This window comes from Paralichthys olivaceus, chromosome 7, assembly GCF_024713975.1.
Source record: "Paralichthys olivaceus isolate ysfri-2021 chromosome 7, ASM2471397v2, whole genome shotgun sequence".
NCBI classification, from domain to species: domain Eukaryota; kingdom Metazoa; phylum Chordata; class Actinopteri; order Pleuronectiformes; family Paralichthyidae; genus Paralichthys; species Paralichthys olivaceus.
Genome location: NC_091099.1, coordinates 10875085 through 10896042, shown reverse-complemented (window position 1 = coordinate 10896042; position 20958 = coordinate 10875085). Strand labels below are relative to the sequence as shown.

Sequence of the window (20958 nt, the reverse complement as noted above, 5' to 3'; positions counted from 1 at the left end):
GCACAAGCCAAATCTGGATGTTTTACAGTGCAAAGAAAAATGTGTTGACGGTCGACTGCAAACGTTTGCTGTTGAGAAAGAGCCAAGAATAGGGAGGAGACCCAGAGGTGGACACGCCAAGGATTACAGATCTCTCTCTGTTGTGTTAGAACTGTCTTTGGGCCGTCTGAGCTGTATCCCTGCTGACTTTAGCTGCAGTGATTCTATAGACTCTGTCAATGAATTATAGTGTTGTAAATCTACATTCATAGTCTCTCTCTCTCTCTCATCTTTTATTATTAGCTTTAAAAAGGAAATTGTATGTTGACTGCTTATCACAAAGAGCTGACATGGTCCCTGTGGGCCCGGGGAGTGACTGGGAGGAATGAAAGGACAGATGGAGCCAGAGAGGACTGAGAGCTCTGATGTGTGGTTAGTGACAGAGCCTCTGGTTTGATGTGTTTGATGTCTGCGAGCTGTCCTGAGCCTGGCAGGTCAAACAGTGAGACTCGGAGTATACACCTGGAACACTGTAAAATAGGTGTGTTTTCCAAAGGCTACTTCAAAGCCATACTCAATAAAGCACACTGATTATATTCAGTTTTCTAGGAGGGTTTGTCTCCATACATCATAAAGTCATATTGTTTTGATTATTAGTATGATGTGCCTTTTACAAAAACCTGACAAGGTGATACAATAAACTGGATTACTGATTTTTATGACAATAAAAAATTGGTTTGTACAAACATCCACGACACTTTCACACCTAACTTGTTTGGTCTGGACCTTCAGAATTTTCAGTTTAATCCAACCCAAATAACAGGTGTGAAAGGTGCGTCAGACAATTATCCGGACCAACGGACTAAAATTCAAAAGGTTGTTTCTGTCTGGATCAAACTGAACTGGTTCGTTTGCAGTATATACATTTTTTAGAATAGTTTGGACTTTCAGACCAATTGAAGGAAGTTGAGACAGCATTGAACAATAGAAGAAAAAGAAGCAGAAGCATCTCAAGGGATTGATTGTAGTCTTTTGCCTTTGGCGATATAATGTTTGAATTATGAGGACGTTCATTTTTCTGGTAGTAATACCATAATGATATTACTGTGGCAATGCAATTAACAAAGCTACTATTGAGACTAATTTTTCTCTGCACTTTATTTAAGAAAGTTAGTGAATACAATAGCTTAATATAAAACATGCCAATGTCAGACAAATGTCTACAAACCAACAGATAGATGGGACAGACAGGATGTACGTTTGTCATACAAAGTCTTTACTTTGCCGCCAAAATTACGATGTGTAACCAAAACTAACTGGATCAAATTTAAACAATGTAACAAAGACACAAACCTTGGTTTAGACTGTTGTCCAAATTTCAATAAGGATTCATTTACCATGTATTCATATTTTTATTTTGGGATTATCTTAAGTATACTCGTTAATGTTGCATCCATCACACAAGCACATTCTCGAGTGTGAAAATTGCATTTTGTGTCGTATTTTTGTTTGTTGTTTTTGAACATGTAATGCTCATGAAACTACCCTTTATTCTTCATTGTGAGAGCTTGGGTCTGTGTAGAAAATGCAACTGGAGTCATGCTGCGATGTTGTTTTTATTTCCAGATGTTAACTTCTTTATAGAGGTTTTCTGTTTTTAATATTTTCTAAAGAAAATCATTGATGTTGTGTTTTAAGAGAGTTCCAAGTGTGCACACTGTGGGTAAAAGAACTGTAAAAGAGCTGCTTTTGTGCAAGTTATAAACTGTGTCTTAGCAAAGCTTCTCTGACAGTAAAACAGTGGGACATATACACACACGCACGCACGCACGCAAACATACACACACGCTCTCTCCTATACATGCAAACAAAGACATATAGATCTAAAGACTCCCGTGATGATGCCCTAATTAAGCTTTAGCACATGGAAGCTATTGAGTGTGAAATTAAAAACAGGGACAGGGACATCATTATAATGTCAGCTCTAACTTTAAAATGGAAGTTGGGCATAGGATCAGATCATCCTTGTGCAGGCAACCGGCTCCGAACCAAGATCTCACACACCCATGAAGAGATTAATCAGGGTTGTCTTTGGCTGCTGGTAGATGTGAATTTAAGAAACTGCATCATGTGGAATAAGATACAGCAGGAATAGAGATGTTTAGGACAGTTAATGTTGCTGTTAGAGAACTCCTTTTTATGGCAATTCACTATGTGATGCTTGAACAAAGAGGCAATTACCCCTGTAATGCTCCAAACAGTCCAGCCTCAAGTTCAAGTGGTTGATATAAATAAGCAAAGGCAGCTGTTGCTCAGTTGGAGCTGCAGTCACATTTACCACGTATTTCCCCCCAAAAAAGGCAGCCTGAAATTAATTAAGACAAATTACTTAAGTCAAGAAGATGACTAAAGAAGGTTTTTTTTTTTTTTTCTTTCAATGAGCTCAGGAGAGGGATTACGAGGCACGGGCTCTGAGGGCAGGGAGGAAAATAAACAGAGCAGACGAGTGTGTCTCTTGGATTTCAATACAGCCAGAAGGTCATATCTTAAAATGTAGCAGCGTGTCTGCACCCTGTGGACAACAACACGAACAAAACAAATCATCTTTTCTTCCCCAGTTTAATACTGAAGCTAAGCCCAGGCCTACAAATGTATTGTCTGTGATCAAATAATAATACAGTACGTACATTGAGGTATACCAAATCTACATAATAACCTTGTACAGTAAAGTGGATGATGCACAATGACTTAACTATTTCATCCTTTAAATTTCCTTTTCTACTGTTTTCTGGTTGATCCTAGGCTCTTAAGAAATCTGCTATAAAAACAGAGCAGTGACAAATCTCCATCCTCTCCTCTTACCCCTATACCTAGTTTACAAGGGGGGGGGTTACAGCTCGAGGGGTCAGAACATCTCCTGGGGCGGTGGTCTTCAAAGAATACCCAAGAGAACCACAACGTTTTGCCTCTTTGTAACCCTCCTTCCCCTCGTTTGTCACAATGCCCCTCTGCTGACAGTTGACCTGCTGCACTACTCACACTGTCAGCTGCATGTGTGATCCTCCACATTGTATGTCCACATCTCTGCACCTCAGCCCCAGAGTTTCCCAGATGCTGCATTTTTTTGTCTGACCTGAGTTCACACTGTCATCGTGTCATTGCATCGTCACTTAGGTGCCAAAATTCTTACCTCTCCTGTAAACTACCTTTCAGAATTAAACCGGATTAAGGGGCAGAGAGAGTCAGCGTTCTCCGCTGGGATTCACAAGACCTCAGAGGCCGGGGCTTTGATATACTGATCTGTCATCTCTTTCTGTCTCCTTCTATTCCTTCTGTCTGTCTGCTCCCTGCAGTTGTTGACATGCCCCTTAATGTGTATTTAACGTCTCGTCTGCCCTGTCACCACGTAGTTAGGATGATGTCTGCCCTGCCGTTCTGCAGGACACGCTGGGGTTTTGATGACAGTGGAACCACTGCTGTACACTCCGCTGGGGCCCTGCAGAGCTCTGTGTCTGTCTGCCTTTTTATCCCTCCATCCATCCGGTCCCTCCATCCTACCATCCCTCCTCTCCTGGCGTTTATGTCTCCTCATCCACCTCCCTGCCCGTTTTGTCACAGCGTGTCCTGTCATTACTCACAGCGGCTATCCGATGACAGGAGCGTGCAGAGGACAGGAAAAAAATGTTTATGTGCATGTGTACACTCAGCATCTTCTTACATCCTAATCAGTGGTGTAGCTGCCAACAACAGGGAGCAAATCACATTAAGATAATTGGGAAATACTTCATGTTGGACAGCTGGAGCTACGCAGGATTGATTAAATAAATTTGATGTCACGGCGGAAAATCAGCCCTCGCAGAGCTGTGCGAGCGTGAGTGTGTTGGTACTCTTGCATGGAGCGATAAAAGATACAAGAGAGACAGATTAAAAGAAACAAGGGTTTAGTGGTTTGAAATATGAACCTGGAATACAACACAGCAGACAGAGAATGCTCTGCAACCTTTGGTAGCAAAACTGTAAGACTGAGAAACAAGCAGTGCTTGTCATGAACACAGGTTGCATGGGCCTCACATTTCTCCTGAGTGACCACTAGATGTCATTATTATCTATGCATTAAATTTCACTTTCAATGCCCTTGCTGACATGCTTGAGTCATACTGATAACACTTTCTCAAGTTGCTGAATATCATTATCATATCACCTCTGTTTCTTTTTCTCAACACATCCCCCTGAACATTTGGGAGAACTTAGATAAACTGTCAAACGCAGAACGCAGCTGCTGAATTTGGCATGTCTGTAAACGCTCCTCAGAAAGATACGAGGAATTCGTCGAAGGGATTAAAAGTTAGAAATGTGCAACTCGTGCTTGCAAGGTTCATATTTCATAAGGTCACCTCAGCTCCACTGACACAGAGGGCACTCTGGCTTGAACTAAGAGTATGCAAATGAGCAGCAAGTAATCAAAGTTCCAGCTGAACTGTTTAAGAGTTCATTGAACTGGAATAAAAAGATGTGGAGGAAATTACTTCAGTTTGTCATCGCTGTGGCAAATTAGGCAAGGACTGAATAAATGGATTAGCGCGCAGGGTGGGTGTGTGTTGGAGGGAGAGTTAGCGTATGTGTCGTGTGTGTGTGTTTGTGTGTGTGTGTGTGTGTGTGTGTGTGTGTGAGCGTGCTGTTATTTTATCTATACACAAAAATGTACGGTTTTTGCATCTGCTCAGAGATGAGATACCAGGATGCACAACATTGCTTCCATCTTTTTAATGGCATACATCCTACTCCTCCCTGTGTTGTCATGGTGATGTGTCCCTTCCCAACCTTTTTTTAGATAGGTATGCAGGGTTTGTTCCTCCTTTGCAATCTGACACACATACAGCAGAGCGACCGTGAACGTATACCCTATTATACACTCACTGGAGAAGTAGACAGCTTGCAGTGTTAAGGACTAAAAATCCACAACTTACTTATCCTCTTTTTACGAGGACAAGCTAAACTTGGCTCATGATTGACCTGATGTTAAACCAAAACAGGCAGATTTGAATTCTAAAATAACATTTCCCTTTGAGTTATGAGTAATTCCCTCATTCAAATTTCTTTCAATTTTCACTGTCCCCATTTATAAATCCACCTACCCTGTGAAGGAGCAGCTTCTTCTGAGCAAAACTACAGCCAGCATTAGTAATCGATTAGGAGGCGAAATGAGGACTTTAAGCTGATCTTATTTAGATGCAGTCAAGGGGAGGATAAGGTGTGGATAGACCGGCTTGACTGTCTTATCTGCCGCCTGTGGACACATCCGCTTTTCACACCTTCTGCTCTATCAGCTGCCCACGCAGACACCTTAACACACACACACACACACACACACACACACACACACACACACACACACACACCAGGCATACAAGCGCACACGAACACTTGGAAACATGTTGGATAATAGAAACATTGCAGGATGATTATTTATCACATGGAGATGATTTTGCAACGTTAATACCGAGCAATGGGTTTTCATCCATGTGCAATGTTTCATACATGAGCGTAACGTTGATTTAATCATTACATCAGCAACTCTATTATCCATAGCCTGTCTTCTATTCAACAATTTTCCATTGTCTGCAGCTCCACAGAACCTTTGTTCCACACAAACACACAGCAAAAACCCTTTAGCGCATTATTATTAAGCGAGACAAAACAAACCATTTTCCTATACGAGTGGTTTCCTATTACAATTAAACAGGAAGCAAATTAGGGTGAGGAGACTGTTGCTGATAAGAAGAGTGTGTCTGGATGCCAGGTGCAGCGGAGAGCTTGTTTTGCATATCAGACAAGTGCTATTATGAATAGAGCCATGCATACACTGCATTAGTGGGTGTAATGACTGAATGAGGGTCAACTAAATGAGGGGTTACTGTACACATATGCACATGCAAAGATACTCGTGCAGGTAGACAAACCAGACTCAAACACACTCAGCCGTCTGTAAGCACTGAGCGTAGGGTCATCCGTAATGGAGCAGACCACGGGAGTAAAAGCAGCAGCGATGAATCCGCATCTCCATAAAACCTGTTCTCTCCTCGCAGCCTCCATACATATTCAGACATGCTGACTGAAGCTGTGCCACGTCGTTAGCAAATGAAAAGTAGTTTAGCATGAGAATGAGCCCAGGGGTCACGGGGAAAAAGAGCGGCACAGGGAATGAACAAATTCCACTCGGCCTGTAATTGCCTCAAGGGGGAAAAAGGAGGTAAGGGACGACGAGGTAAAAAAAAAGGAGCATTCATTTCATTTGTTTGTTACATTTACAGTGCAGCTCCACTCTGGATGGATGTTTCAAGGAACATCTGTTTGCATAATAGAGGTATTGTTAGAAGACTGAGCCATCTGATATTGAAATCACTGTGGCATTGGTGAGCAGGGTTTCATATTCAGGTGGGGCGACACATTTGCATCAGTGAGGGTTAGAAGCTCTGATCTGACACAATGCCACACAAAAATGTCAGATTTGTTTTTGGTGGAGTTTGAAAGCCAGCTAGTCTTTTGCAAACTTTACAGAAAATATTCAGATCTCATAAGGACAATCTTAAAGTTTGGTGAAGTTCAGGCAGCTGAGATAAGGGTTAGTGAAAGTGCAGGGTGATGCATCATAATAATAAATACTCAGAAAGAAACCACAGCTCAAACAAAACTGAAACTCATAAGGCATTTTCACATTTGAAGTCAAGACTATGGTTAATGTCTTTGTGACATTGTTTATATTTGATCTGGTTACTTTTTGTTTCACATTGCAATGTATGCAATTGGTCTGTTTTCCCACAGCAAACAAACCAAACCATGGTTCAGTAGATCCAACTTTGGCCCATTGTTCTGTGGAACATTTCACACCTGATATTTTGGTTCAAACTAACCTAAAAATTCAGAAGTATCGGACTAAACAAAGTAGGTACGAAAGTGCCCTGAGGCTAAAAACTGTTTTCACACCTTGCCCCACATGCAATCCATTGATATTTTAGAAATATCCTTTTTGAAATAATGTCAATCCTGAGACAGTCATGCTGCCAGTAACACTATAAATGTATTTTGTATAAAATGTATCTATTGGAAAAAATGCTGTTTCTGTTAAATCAATAGTTTGACAATTTCATGAAATATGCTTAATCACTTCCTTCCAGAGAGATAGATGGGACAGTCAAAACCAACATGTCCCTTAAACTAGACTCTGGAGCCAGGAGACAGTTTGCTTAAGTTAGCATTAAAACTGAAAACGGATAAACAGCTGGCTTGGGTCTGTCTAAAGTCCAAATAAATCTGCTGACCAGGACCCCTAAAGCTTATATACACATTATATCTTGTTTATTGGATCCACACAAAGGTCTCCTTAAAGTCACCTCCTTATTTCCACCACTGCCGCCCGTCAGGGTTGATTTGTGCATGGTATATATTTGTGTTGTACCTTGAAATACAGATCCCTGATCTTTGGAGCAGCTCGAGGAGATAGTTGGTGAAAGGACATTTATGAGCCACTGCCACCGGAGGCTCAAGCCACTGCTGCCGTCTTGCTCTCTAAAACTCACCAGTGCAAAAATATTGGTTTGCCAGCCAGATGAAATTAAGTCCAGCTGTTCGGCTTGCGGTAGCCATGTTGCACGGGGCAGAACAGGACTACGACTGATCAGTAATAAAGATCAACACCAGTCTGAACCAATTTAAACAACCTTAGAGAACCTGGCATGCTTCACTGCTCACCTCCCATCTCCTTCTCTCACTCACTTCTTTGTCTTTTCTCTGTCCTTCTCTCTCTCTCTCTCATTCTTTTTTATATGTAATCTCTCTGGCCCAAGTTGTCCACGGAGCAGAAAGTCATTAAGTGTTGGAGAGGCGACAGTGCAGCGATGGTTCAGCCTGAGAGAACACCGTCTCCCTAAGCAGGCCTGACCACGGCTGCACACGGATTAGCTCATTACAGGTTGTACACTTACCCTCACCATGCAGAGGCAGAGAGGGAGTCCAGAGGCCGGCCAGGTGATGCTCCAAATGAGACCTTTTTATTTGCAATTCACTTTCATTCTTTTTATTATTATTATTTAATTATTTTCTTGTTTTTTCTTTGTTGCCGTAGCTTTTTTGTTGAGGCATAGACGGAGGTACTACGCCTCGAAGAGAACTGCTCTATGTCCCCATCACTTACAGCTCATGTACCCCCCCACAAACACAGAATTTCTTTACACCTCTCACAAATCAAGATGCAATCCCAGAGGTGAATTTACAAGAACATTTCCCTAAATCCCCTCAAACTCTACCCTGTCACATTTTATTGATTATACATAGCAGCACTTTTGCATGCTGAGGGCCACACAGCCATTGCAGTTGATGTGCAAAATGTCATGTTTGTGCGTGTGTGTGTGTGTGTGTGTGTGTGTGTGTGTGTGAATCCCTCATTAGGCACACAGCAGAGGATAGTAGCCTGGCCAATTACACAAAAATCCTTTTCTTCCCTTTCCTTCCATCTCCTCTCTCTCCTCTCTCTTTCTACCGCCATCCTTCCCCAACATCTCCAAATAAACACGACCATTTGCATATTGCTTAATGGATTGCAAATCATCCGACCCCCCAAAATGAGCGTAATTGAGGTGATGCATCATATTGTCAGCTGATCTAAGCAGGATAATAATTTTTGATGTCATTTTCAAACATGTAGCTTTCCCTTAACCATTTGTTTGCACTCAGTAAATGGTGTTTGAAGGAGAGGAGTGCCATAAACACACTGAAATCCCACAGCGCAGTGTCCAATTAGGAAATACAAAATCATCGAGTCAAATCAAAAAACAACTTATTCTGCTAAACTGAAGGTTTTTGTAAACTCGAACAATGTAACAGGGAATGATGAGCATTTCTTTAAATTTTGAATCTCTCTTGTTCAGACTGTATGAATTTTGCAGCAACTTCACTCTGTGGGCACAAATATATTTATATAGAGAAAAAAGGTGTTGAAGACACCAGGATAGCTCGATGTGTGGGACCGGTGGCCCTCAATAAATACAGGTTAAGACATGCAGAGCTGTAAACTAATTGGCAAAAACAAGTGGTGCTATTCTGCTCTAGAGGATCTAGTGTTGATAGTGGGAAACAGCAACTGGGAGAAGCACCAGTGTCACAGCCTCAGATGTGTATGTGGGTGTGTGTGTAGTGGGGGTGTGCAATGAGATGGCCAATGGAGACCCTGAGAGAGCAGGTTCCCATGACCCATGTAGTCCAATAGGAGGTCTCTTCAACTTGTATAGACACAACTATGCCAATGAATGCACACACAAAATCACAATCACACAGTCAAACTCTGTGTGTGTGTGTGTGTGTGTCAAACTCACTCTCTCACACACACACACACACACACACACACACACACACACACACACACACACACACACACACACACACACACACACACACACAGTCCAATCTGATCTCAGGCTAATTTAGCAAACACCATCCTCTCTATCTCTGCTGCCCCCCCTTTTGTATGCAGCTCCTGCAGATTTCATCTGTACCTGAGAGTAAGAGAGCAGTGCTCACATTTAACCACACATGCATGTGCACACAAACGGGTGTTCACATAAAAGACATGTACACAGGGATTTATCAAGCATCTAACCACAAAGCTCTCCACCAGGTCTGTGGTAAGAGTCAAGTACAAACAAGTGTCTGACATAATCGTAATAATCCATAATCCTCACCGCGCAACCAAATAAAAGTTCAAAGAAACTTTTAAGGATCTGTTACATGTCTGGACGGCGAAATCTTTGACAGAGAATTTCAGTCTCGTCTAAAATCTTTTGAGGTTATCATCTGGAATGATGTGAATATTTATGAGCTGAGAGGAATGAGACAGTCATATCTAAAATATGAATTTCCTAATCAGAGCTAATAAATATTTGACTTGTGGAGTCTATCGAGCAGATTAATAGATATTCGGGGCTAAATTGTTAATGTGATGCAGCCCATACAGTATGGTCCCCCATTAGGACCCACGTCATCTTTGTCACCTACTGATGAAAGCTGTTGTCTGTCTCTCTCTCTCAAGTATATATATATATAGAGAGAGATCTCTCTCTCTCTCTCTCTCTCTCTCTCTCTCATATATATATAAATAATGAAGCCCACCAAGGTTATGCAAAATTGTTGACATATATATACTTACTTTTTCAACAAGTTAAGATTATTAATAAATTATTATTATTATTAAAATAACACAACACACAATCCACCCTTCGCTGACAATCAGAGAGAATAGATCATTTAAAGTCATTTTCAAAGGTGCAACTCAATAAAGATGGATCCAATGTCTAAATGTGACAAACTCCTGTGAAACAATCAACTAGCTGCACAGTTCCTCTCATAGAGCATCTTTAAATTGATGCTTTCGGTTTTACAGCCCATAATTTATCTCTGATACATCCAGCATAAACATGCTGCATCTAAGTGGCCAAGAATCAGAGATTGTAATTTGTAATGCATTTCAAATTCTTGGCAAAACTACAAAGGAGTCATAAACGTTCTAATCTTTCAAAAGCTATAATTTTACAGCAACATTGTTGATTTTGTTATCTGGCCAAAACAAGTGTGCTTCAGCTACTTCACACCTATAAACCATATATTTTAATAGCTTTCTATGAGCAGCGAGGAGGGGGGGACTTGGAGGGGAGAGAATAGGAAAATGTAGTTTGGAGAGCGAAGAATGCAAAAGAAAGGTACCCAATCTCCGCGGGTCTAACAATAGAAGCGCAGAGTCACAGCCGGAGAAGAGTCTATTTGAATTCCTTCACAGGGTGCCTATAAACAGGACCACATGTTGAGAGTGATAAACCAGAGGGTTTATTCATGCACCTCATCCTCTCCACCATAGCTGTCCACATCTTTACATGCAGCTAAGTGAAGGAGTCTACAGAGAGAGACCCTGTTAAAGTAACTCTATTACGCTCTGTGTGTGTGTGTGTGTGTGTGTGTGTGTGTGTGTGTGTGTGTGTGTGTGTATCACCCAGCACCACAGGTAATACCAGGCACACATAGGCATATGTTGCACAGTCTCCTACATGGTAGTCACAATCAGGATCTTGCAGGTCACACAGAAAATCTGGAAAATCTGGAAAATCTTTTGCTGCTTAGTTACAATCCAACACAAAAAACCAATGGATAGGAAGCTATCTTAGCTTAGCACAAAGAATGGAAACAGTATTTAAAGAGATTTGGAGGGTAAAAATCACAAGCTCTAATAATATGATAGTGGAAAGTAGCACAGATAATCTGTGGAGCAGTAATGCATGACAATCAGGTTAAATGTTGCATTAAATGTAGTCTATAGGTTCCACAACGATTACCTAAGAACATATATATCTGTGGTAACTAGGCCTATATTGTTTGAATGTGATCATGTCAGTCGTTCGTGTTATACAGCATAGTTATTAATGTCAATCCAATCCTTGACACGACAAAAACTCAACCTCTTAAAAAACAAGAACAAAATTGACAATACCAGGCTCATATCTCTAAAAAATAAGCAACGGAACAAACTTAAACAGCCAAAGTTAGTAAAGCATGTAAAAATGATATTGCCTTTAATTTAGGATACCTTGCTTTGCTTTCTGAAGTGTCCCTGCTTTTCTTCACTCATCTCCATCACCTTCTCTCCTCTTTATGTCCTTTTGTCTTTGTAAGTTGCATGAGCTTAGATTGATGAACTATCTTCATATTTGTCTGTCAGTGGAAAAAATAGGGTCAATTGATATGCAAACGTTACCTTCCCCTAGGATAATGTTGCAATGAAAATAAAAAACCTCTGGGGGCACCTCTTTTTAACAAGCATTTCAACCCTTTACACAAAGTGAAAAAAACCAATTCAAACTTTTGTTGAACGTTTATCAGGTGATTCATTCAACTGAAACCCACTAGCAGACATCGTGTTGGAGGGCCACTTTTTTTTAAATAACAAAACCGGGCCACACTAGATTTTGTATCAGAAAATTTAATTCACCCACTCACAAACAAGCAACCATACACTTTAATATTGGAAGACACATCTCCACTTCCTCCTACGTTGCAGAAATGAAGCATAACTATCACGTATATGAACGCTGCCATTTTGATCTAGAAAGTAAGAGTTGAGGTCTCATCGATACAATCACTTGTCGAATCGTGAGTCAGTCACAGCTGTCGTCATCTCAATCATGACTCAATCACTAATCAAAACCAAAATTTCCAGACAAATTACAAAAATGAAAATGACCTATACTGCTGCCACCCACCATAGTGATTGAGACGCTTTGGCTTCACTTAACAAGAGCAGTCACAACGTCCATGACGCTATAGTGATGAGGCGATCCTGGACTGTAAAGCATCTCTGCAGCACCAAAGTGGAGATAAAATTTCCCAACTTGTACTTTCATGTGCAAAACATAAAGAGAACGTATTGACCTCAGTGGAGGGTACAGTGTTGTTGACCTGAGAATCATAGAATCAAAGCACTGTCATGGTCGCTTCAGGTAACTTCTGACTTGCTACAGCTCGAGTGATAAGCAGAAGTTCAGCCAGTGACAATCAGGAAAGTTAAACTAAAGTGTGAGACACATGGGTTACTTAAGTTCAACTCTGCATCTCAAATTCTCAATCTCTCCCTGATTCATGTGGCAACAAAGCCATCCAACGCTGTGCAACAATTGGTTTGGTGCGTCTCCACTTCAAACACACATCACCTATTCATTGAACATGTGCAAAGGCACAAAAAGATGTGTAACACACACAAACACAAACACACACACACACAGACAAACATTCCAGAATTTCACTAAACCCTGTTGAGAAAAAGCTGTTTGGATGTCTGCCTTCCAGTGAGGCAGGATATACATTGGTTATCTAATCCCCACGCAAACTGTGTGGATGGGAAGGATTTCAGAAAAACATTGTGTGTTTGACAGGATGAAATGGTGAGTTGTGGTCAAACGGTCAGGTGATGGTTCCCTGGAAATATCTTTACGGCAGATCATAAGCTGGAAAGAGACTTTAGGAACATTCTTTGCTGTGACGGTTACACCATCACTTCAGTGATACTATGATTTTGTCACGTTTTACATTTCATTTCAATCGAAACATTACACATAGTCCTCTGTACGCTATACATCGTTATTTAATTGACAGTTTGTTTTCTGACTTGGGTGCACACAATTTGGCGTAGAAATATTCTGTATTTTTTTTAAATTTGCAGTAACACTTACCCTTTGTCTTGAGATCAGCTGGCAAAAGGCCTAAAGCCTGCAGGAAGTGGCCCTTTAAGTCCAGCCCACAGGAAGTGGAGGAGGCCAAAGCATGATTCAAGAGGGGGGGTTAGATTTTGAAGGGGTTGAAACTTTTCTGTTTGACTTTGTTATCGTTTGTTTAAAGTTAATCCTATTCATTTATGTATTTATTTTGATAGGTTGTTAATGTTTGTATGTTGAAAGTTTATTTGGGTGTTAAAGTTGTATGTTTGATTAGGTTTCCTCTGTGTGCCTGTCTAGTTGTCTACCTGTGTATATATACCCCTGTGTGTCATTGGTAAAGAAAGGTCTGTTAGTTATGTTGACGCTGTAGCTGTCTTATTGTTTATATGACCTATTTAAGTTAGAGCCCTGATTTTGATGTTCTTTTCTTATTTTTTGTAAATTGTATGGATACTTATTTGTTTTTTATTTTTATTTTTTTCCAATTTTATCAAAAAGGGAAAATTACTTTCTACACCTTTGTCCTTCACCTTTCTGCTTGGTCCCTAACATGTACTGATACAAGAAATGCACAAATGGGTGTGCAGAAAAGTACACACACACACACACACACACACACAGAAGCTCTGACATTCCTGCAGTGTATTCACAGGGAGCAGCAGGATGAGAGCTCTATTATGTGGACAGCAAAAGAAATGATTTTCTGACAAGACAAAATCAAGGCCAAACACTGGCTTTGATTTATCATGGCATCCACAGAAAAGGTGCTGCGACATTTGTAGAACACTTGTATCAGTTGATTTATTCATCTTTCCAGCTCATCAAAAGGAGCCAAACATTAATGGTGTTCTTTCCAGGGCAGCAAAAACCAATACTGTGTACATCAAGTGAAAATAAAAATAGTTTTCATTCATTCAATAAAAATGTCTAAAAACTACTTGACCTTTGTAATTTTGTCATCGTGTTTACTTAAATCATCCAAGATGTTTCCAACAATGTTCTCACCCAGACAAATCACATTTTTATCCATTATAACAGGACGTTTCATTTTGATCGCCTTTTAATTGTGTCATGTCCACTTTGCCCGCGGCTTTGTTTCTAAATTCTGGGGTAAATGACGAATGATGAAGGAAAAGCTAGCCAGCTTTTTCATACCACTGTTTGTATTGGTCACTCGTAATGAATCATAATTACTCATTGCCATTTGCTGTGTGTGTATAAAACTTTAATATATTATCTCATTCTTAAACATTTATGCTTGAGTCAGATAGGTTTTCATTTGGTGATGAAGACAACAACTCCCATGATCCCACGCTGCTTTCTATCTAAAACTTGTGGCAATGACAGATAGAGGTTCATGTGTGTGTATGTAAGCAGGTGATGACATTTCATAAATGTGATTGTATTTTGGGGGAATTCTAAAGCCAAAGATGATGGCGTTCAATGCGCTGGAATTGTGAACAGTTCCTGTTGCTTTACTTTACAGAACTGAGCGATGTCAGGGTTGGAGCTTTTATCTTCATCTGGAATGTAAGGTAGACACACACGTGGGTGCACGTGCACACACACATGCACACACACAAACACACACACAAACACACACACAAACACACACAGATCCCTGAAGCACAGCACGACATGCTATCTAGATTCCACTTTCTGAAGATCAAACTCCTCACGTCTCAAAGACGAGACAGTTCTGCTACCCTGCCCTGTACTCAGCGAGGAGGAGGAAAGAGGTGGGAGTGAAGAATGAGAGCTGGGGCAGAGGCAGGAAGAGGTGAAGGAGACAGGGAGGGGAGGGAGGGAGGGAAAGACAAGGTGATGCTTTTGTGTGAGCACGCAAAATATATTTATTCAAGGCCAGAAAGATTCAAGTCAGCCGAAAGATTCAGACTAAAAGTAAAGTCAGACCTGTGTATAGCAAATGTAACTGTGTGGGTTGTGTGTGTGTCTCCAATGAATACAATTCCCACCTGACTTCGAAAAAAGAGAAGAATGGATGGAGGTTTGTGTATCAACCTTAGTTTCTGATTCTTGATATTTTAACATTTATCAGGACATCAGACCTTGCAAGCTGTATCCTTGCCTCAGCACCGACAATGACTGATGCACCATGTGTTTTCCATCCAGTCACATGAGCGTCAGTTTTCCAACGTTCCCTCAAGCTATGAAGAAACACACACACAACCCGCACAGGAAGGGTGGCCTGACAGCACGGTGAGGAGCTCAGTGTGTACTTCCACGATAGTGTGATGTTAAAACAGAAACAGATGTCAGCTTCTTGCAACCTATTGATTAGCGATACATGCAGAGATTGACACAGATGTGCTCACATACACACACTCACAGTTGAACCGTAGCAAAAATACATCACCTTCCCCCACCGGCTATCGTTTCAACAGCATTGAGAGTCTACGGATGTGATAGCAGCTTCTGTCAGGCTGTACCAGAGACGCTACAAAGGTCTACAAAAAATCAGGAAAATCAATATAAGGATTAGTCAGATGTTTCATTCATACCTCGGCCAAGGGCCCTATCTCACATTGTTAAAGTGATTAAAAAAATTCCTGGATCCTTTTAGGATCTATGCCAAAGTTGAATGGATTCTTTCTTGGCCAACGTCCCATCTTTACTCCAACTTTCATGGAAATGTGCTCTCTAGTTTTTGTGTAATCCTGCTGAAAAACAAACAAAAAACCAAAGCTACATACAAACAAACGGACAAGAGTGACAACATAATCTCCTCGGCCGAAGTAACAAACAAATATTAACCTCTTGGTGGCCCTAGATGATTCAGGGGATTACCAAAGTCAAGGCTTATTCCTCCGGGGGATCACAAATGCCTATCCCAGAATTAAACTATGTTTCAGCCAAAGTACATGTAACTTTTAGTCCCAGGAACTTTTTTCAAGGAGCTATAGACATACAGCAGACAAGTTTTTGTCTGTGTTTCCACTGTGGTCTACAGACCAGGGGAGATGAGCCTGCTGACGAACAACCGACAACAACAACAACAGAAAACATGGAGGACATTCAGTTGCTGATGTTTGTGATTCGAAAATGGTTGCAAATTGTTTTGTTGATGCAATGACGGATATGAGACGAAATAAGTAAACAGATTCTGTGAGCTATTGGGGAGATTGACTGTGAGATGACTGAGACCGATACCCTCCACATCAAAATACCTTGTAAATAAAGTTAATAAAGTTAGTGTTGACCATATCAACTTATGTTTCAGATCTGTGAGAATTACAGACTGTGTCTTGTTTCAGCATCAATCTGGGAACAGAATAGAGAAACGGAAAAGTGGGAAAACGTGGTTCCGACTTACTGAGTGCAACATACAGTAAATGGGGTCAAACCTATAGTGGTAGCACATTGTGATCTGCACAATCTGTTTGAAACGAATGGTGAAAGAAGAGTGGTCAAGTGATCAAACCAGTAGTTGTTGAAACATTAAGTCCAAAATCGTGAGCTAAAGCAGCCATTCCAAGTTTCATGCTATTACTCTATAACCAAAAAGTCACACGCAAAGTCCAGGGGAGGCTGAGGAAGAAGGAATGTGTGAGGCAAGGACAGATGGACCGACAGAGCGAGGGACAAAATAGACACAGGCACATCGAGAGGCGGACAAACTTTCCGAATAAGACTCTTTCATGTATTTGTTTCTTCTTCATCCAGCTAAAAGCCATTCTTGTTTCTTGCTTTTTTTTCCCCATAAGAAGATTAACTGCGAGAGGTGACGCAACACCCCCGGATTACACTGCATATCGTTGCTGTGATACTCTATTCATCAGATCCTTAGCAGCCTTATTAGATTGGCACTCGTCCCTGGAATATCATACAACTGCAATCTATTCGTAGATCTGCTCCTGCCCTTATATAGACATGCGTAATCGACAGTGAGATGAACCCTCTCGTTGTCGACACTCAAAAGACACAAAAATGTATCAGGAGAACAACATTGTCACAAAGAAGCAATTAGAGTTGTCAGACAGACCCGCAGAAGACCACGTGACCTCTTGTTATCAGGAGGATTCTGGGTTAGGATCCCTTGCCTGTCTCCTACACACTCATGTCTCCCCAACACTTGTGGTAGAAGTCATGTCTGACATCATCCATACTTTATGGCACATCATTTGGATGCATACCCCGTTCCACTTGTTTATGTAAATGCTGATATGAGTATCTGTCACTCCTCTCAATATCGTTATGATTAATGTATGCTGCCCCACATACACAGCCAACAGATCTCCAAGTCTTCGTGGCAGATGCTGCCAGTGGTTTGAGGAAAATGCAAAAAGGAGCGTGATTTTGTTTTGCAGCATACACAGGGATTTGAGGTGTTTTGCATGGAAGTCACAAAAAGAGATTTAGTATTCAGATGAGTCATGACATGATTATTGTTGCACACACACACACACACACACACACACAGCACACATTAAATTGATGGTCTAATTTAACACGCGTGCATCTCCTTGAAAGCATATAACAGCATATGGTGTTTTAAAATGCATTGTCATCAACATGTGCTGTGTTTGTCCCAGAGAAGAAACACAGATGGGTTTTAAATGACATGTGCTCAAGCTGAAAGTCAGCAAGGTGTTTATAAGAAAGGTCATCCAATAATTTCCCAAAATGACTCTCTCCAGGTGCTGCAATATTGTACAGCACCAAGATTGCTGACTTTCTCATTTAATCTAATGTCTGATCAATTTTATGTCTTTGTTTTCTTTCAGGAGTCATTGGCCAATTATAGTGGATCAATTTGATTTGATTAATACGTGATGATTGTTTATTAAAAAAAGCCTTTTTGCCATTCCTAGCCAATTTCCTATACATCATTTAGAGCTTCCCTTTAGCAAGGATATTGGCAGTTCTTCAGCGATACTAAACACAGGACACTGACCCCCTGTATAATTTAATTTTTTATTGCAAGATTATACTGGCGGAGGCCACAGTAACATTTGCACATAATTTCCAACTGACCCTGTATTTACTTTCCTCACTGACACACTCAGAGCCTTGGAAAGTTACAGAACAAGATGAGAGAGGAAAAGAAAGAGGGAAAGTGATGGAGGTGAGAGAGGAAGAGCAGGTATTACCCTCTTTTTCACGGCAACACACAGCTATAGCTTTAGTATGGTGTCATGATAGTAATGTTTTATAAATAAATTATATTTGAACAAATTTGATCATATTTATTAAGTTCACAACACTTTTCTGAAATTCAAATCCAAAAGCATGCAAACATGAACTATAGAAAGTGTTGTCTTCTTTTCCAGATCATGGTGCAGATCATTCATTGCGTTTAACCCAATTCTTATTCATAACTGCTGGACAGATCATTTTTGCTACTGCCCACTGACACTGATTCAAAGTTACCCCATTTTTGCCCCCCCCCCCCAATCATTTTAAAATGCACACATGTAGATCAGGTAAACCACCATTGTTTCTCTCACATAGCAGGGACCTCTGTTTTCCTCCTGCCTACACAGCCATGAACACACACATGTAATGACACATTCAGACTGTTGAGTTATAATTCATGTGTTGTCCTTCAACACTCACGCTCAGAGAGAAATGTGTTATTCAGCTTTGCCTTATGTTGGATTCTCTCTACTTCACACGCACACACACAAATATATACATATCCCTGGAGCATGCAATTACCTGTGTGTATGTGAATGACTGGTGGCGGTGTCATCACGGCGGTTGGAGGATATTAGCCCCAGCAGGAGCGGCTGACATCTTGGTGCTGCCACAGGGCTGTCTAACAGTGCAGAAAATAAAGGCTTGGAAACTCATTAAGACTCATTTGCTATGTGTTGCTACAGAGTGCTCTAATTTAGACATGAAACCAGCTTCAGATCTGCCCCTGCAAACTGTGCACCAGCATGCAAAACAGATTCATGCCCCAGCCCTGCTTGAACCACAAATCGTACACTTGCTACTTTGACTGCAGAAGTTAGAAGGAGAAAAAAAAAGAGAGAGAACAAGAAGGTGTGTAACAGAATATTTCTGAAAAGCACAGGCATAAATTTTAGTAACACGTTATTATCAGTGGAATTCAGTTTTTTCTTTCTTTACTCATAGGGAAGTAACTTTTCCACCTATTTTCTCTTCATTATATTTCTTAAAGATCGTGTGGTTTAGACACAAAACACAATGTTTGGGAGTATGGAGCTAGAACAGGTGAGTACATTTCACATCTTTTAAAACAAACTTTCAAACAAACTCTATAAAAACAAACACATTGAATGTCACAAGAAAATAACAGGGGCTCTCTAGGTCATTGGTCCAAAAATAGCCATCAGCGTTTAGGCCTCAATATCAATGCCTGGCGGCCAATAAATCACGATGTAATCTGTTCACATCGGCTCACCTGGTGCACCGCAGTCTCAGGCCTGTTTAACTTGATCAGTGCGGAGGCCACCTTAAGGCTGGGATTTGAAATTGTACCCTCAGGGCTCAATGCCACAGCTCACACATATCCTTTAACTCCCTCCACACACACACACACACACACACACACACACACATGCATACACAAAAAAAGAGAGTCACACATACACCGGAAATGAAAAAAATCTGAGATGATCACGAGAAAAAATTTGTTCTTGCCCACACACACACACACACACACAAACACACTTTCAAGAACAAATACTTTCTGAGCTATATGTGGTTTGTCATCTGTGAGATTATTTGAGTAGGAAATGATTTATTACCCATGCAATTTTGGTTCAATTGTCATAGCAGTCTGATGTGTGTGTGTGTGTGTGTGTGTGTGTGTGTGTGTGTGTGTGTGTTCCTATTAATGTTTTTCAACAAAGCACATGGCCCAAACCATGGTTCATGTCTTTGTCACGTTGTCTTTATTTGATCCTGTTTTAATTTTACATTGTTATTTAAAAGTATGAAGAATGTACAATAAACATGTCCTGCTGCGTCTACCTATACTTGTGTGTTGGACATGAGCATGTTGTCAATCAGATGTTGTATCTGCCAACTTTTTGCCAAGTGTGTAGTCCTTACATTTGAATGGAGAAGATAAACGTCACTGTAATATTGTTACTGATCAGAAAAAAGGAACATCCTCTTGTTTCAAACATCATAATTTCAGAGGCGAAGACTATAAGTGATCCTGCGAGTCACTTCTTTTTGGTCCCAAAGTCCAAACTATCCAAAGAAAAATCCTCACACTGGAAACAATCTGAATCATGGTTCAGTTTGAGACCACTTCTTTTGGTGGGACGAAATTTGCTTCAGACTAAAGTTAAAAGTCAAAACCAGTAGGTTTTGGAAAAAACCCTAAAAGTTGAAGCCATCAGGACAGAATGAAAATTTTTTTTAAGAAGCTGCAGTCCATTCATGGCATTATACTTTACTACAGGAAGAATTTGCTAATTCAACCAAAACTAACATCCAATGATGCCTTTTATTTTCCTTCCACTGCAGCTACTCCCTTTCTCAGATAAATGGCTGCACTTTACACCATGGCATTAAAAGTTTTTTGTTTTAAAACCCATAGAAAATACAGGATTTTATAGCGCAGGGGGGGGAGTTATTGTATTCTCTCTGAAAACAGCTTAGGATGTGTTATACTTGCCATAACTTCAAAAGGACTTTATCAACTCGGGGCTCGTATAAAACGGAGGCTAAAAAAAGAGAGTCCAGTTCGATCAGTGGCTGAGCTCCACTCCTCCCACAGAGCGACAGA

At 40.7% G+C, this 20958-nt stretch overlaps 1 protein-coding gene across 2 annotated transcripts in view; it reads right to left on the bottom strand.

Annotated features, from left to right (window-relative positions):
• Nucleotides 1–11731, bottom strand: part of sema3d (sema domain, immunoglobulin domain (Ig), short basic domain, secreted, (semaphorin) 3D) — a 54459-nt gene extending 42728 nt beyond the window's left edge. Inside the window, exon 1 of one of the 2 annotated variants that reach the window (XM_020078904.2) lies at nt 11611–11731. The gene's annotated coding sequence lies outside the window, so the exon portion shown is untranslated. Of the gene's footprint in view, nt 1–11605 lie in introns of both variants that reach the window. The other variant, XM_020078903.2, reaches the window with a different exon arrangement.
• Between the last annotated feature and the right edge of the window lie 9227 nt (nt 11732–20958).